The 2,254-nt window shown below is 42.8% G+C and overlaps 1 non-coding gene across 1 annotated transcript; it reads left to right on the top strand.

Moving 5' to 3' along the window:
• The first annotated feature begins 674 nt into the window (after nucleotides 1–674).
• Nucleotides 675–747, top strand: TRNAK-UUU (transfer RNA lysine (anticodon UUU)). Its single transcript has one exon. It is a non-coding gene; the product is annotated as a tRNA-Lys (tRNA).
• Nucleotides 748–2,254: the final 1,507 nt, after the last annotated feature.

The following is a 2,254-nucleotide window of genomic DNA, read 5'->3' as shown; positions in this document are numbered from 1 at the left end:
CCACCCCTTGCCCACTAATGACATGACCCAGGTATTCTATCTGTGGTTGAGCAAAATGAACATTTATTCAACTTCACATATAGTTGATTCTGCTTCAGAAGGTCAAATACTTGCTGCAAATGGGTGACATGATCTTGCAAGGATTTGCTGTAGATTAAGATGTCATCAACAAAAACAAGTACACAAACCCTAGTCAGCTCAGCCAGAATTGTGTTCATAGCACTCTGGAGGGTGGGTGGTGCATTTGGTGAGCCCAAATAGCCTAAAATTCATAGTGGACGTGGGTCTTGAATGCCGTTTTGTATTCGTCTGCTTCATGTATCTTATCTGATGGTAACCAACTCTCAGATCCAGCTTAGTAAACCAAACAGCACAAGATAACTCATCCAACAATTCTTCAACTACAGGCATTGGGTATTTTATTAGACGAATCCATCTTATTTCCTTATTTCTCTGTTTTGGTAGCAGGAGAAGTAGTTTGTTCAGGCCCGGACTTCAAAGTAGTCTCCCCCGTTGACCTTCTTTTTTAGATAGAATCCTCAATGAGTGGAAAGGACTCCCAAACTTGCTCCACAGTACTATACCATACAGAGCCGCGCCCCTTGTGATATGATAAGAAGAAAGGGGCCAGGCCGCCCTCTTTTCTTTTCCGCACCAAGCCTTCTTGTAAAATCGGGTGTATAGCTCAGTTGGTAGAGCATTGGGCTTTTAACCTAATGGTCGCAGGTTCAAGTCCTGCTATACCCAAAACAAAAAAAACCACTCTTGTATTCGTAAGGATGCATAGTAGCCTTCAAAGAGCACTCTTTGGCCTTGAGAAAAGCCCCTTTCTCATCAACATCTCGACTTCGCTCGTTGTTTTGAGGTAAGTATAAAGGAGATCAGATCTGTCCCGGGAATCGAAGGATACAGAAATATGGAATCGAGCACAGATTATAGGAAACAAGCAAACAGAACAGGTTGGATCCCATCTTTAACTGCACAGAGCAGCAGCCTACTATTGATTGATGATCTTACCTTCCTGAGAGTCGAGGAACAGCAGATGAGATAGCCGAAAGGGGGGACCCGGGTAATAGGTTTCCTTTTCCGGTTTAGGCTTGAGAGAAATCAGGAACTGAACTGAGCACTCCACAAGTATGGATTGGATTGTTTCATTCTGATACCAACTTTCATGCTGGAAGATAAGGTTTGCCATACTGGGAAAGGGGGAAAGGAATAGGATCCCCTCTCTTCTCTACAGGAATGAACTTCTCCTCGCCGACCACTGGCACTATACTTAGGTTAGGCGCAATAGGTGACTTAGGTTGGGTTGTCTGGATCAATCCTACAACGAATAGCTCTCTTTCCTTTTAATGGAACACTCACTAGATTCTGCTAAATAAGGATAACTGCAAAGATAAGCCGGGTCATCCGAAAATCCAGGAAATATTTCCTTGATTTTCTGCATGGCATATTTCCTATCATTTCACAACCTACTTTTTTTCTTAGTTAGATACTATAGCACCTTCCCTTCATGGGGAGATGTTTATATACCATCTAAATTCATTCATTCATTCATTACTTACTTGCTCTTCTTTCCCAGTGATCGGAATAGGGATTTCCATGGATTGTAGGCCCTCGATTGTAATGATGGTATCAATGAAAGATGAAATAACATGATACTATTTAAAGCAATGGTTGATAGAGCGAGGTCTAACCTTGATTGGGTAGACCGAGAAGCAAACCACTAAGCAACTGGACTGCAGCCCCGAGAAAACAAGCAGTTCGGAAAAGCAAGTCAGGAATACGGTGGCGATGCAGCAACGATACGCATTCCCGCAAGGGGTAGTGAAAAGCCATTAGGGGGAAGAGATAGGTTTCTTATTCTAAGCCAAATTACTATACCATAAGGAGATTACCATTATGAGATGGACACTTGAGAGGGCACTTTAAAGTGATTGAACCCACTTTCCATGTTAGTTTAAGCAACAATATCGCTAGGGACCAAAGTAGTGAAAACGGCAGCTCCATTTTCCAAAACTTTCTGTCTCATAAGACTGTGAAACCACACAATTTGACATTCCCCTTGGGAAATAGGGAAAAACAGGCCCCGGATTCCGATAACTTATGTCTCGCCTAGTGGAAAAGTACACAATTGACTAAGAAGATTGGAAGGTGGTACGAAAATACTCATCGGGTCTTTCGTTCCAGCAGTCATGATATAGCTTCTAGCTTTGACCGCTCTTAAGGTGCCCGCACTCTTGGCTTGAATCGC

This window comes from Triticum urartu, unplaced genomic scaffold (genome assembly GCF_056163025.1).
Source record: "Triticum urartu cultivar PI428250 unplaced genomic scaffold, HENAU_Tu73 scaffold2, whole genome shotgun sequence".
NCBI classification, from domain to species: Eukaryota; Viridiplantae; Streptophyta; class Magnoliopsida; order Poales; family Poaceae; genus Triticum; species Triticum urartu.
Note: the sequence above shows the minus strand (reverse complement) of the source record. Positions and strands in the feature narration are given on the sequence as shown.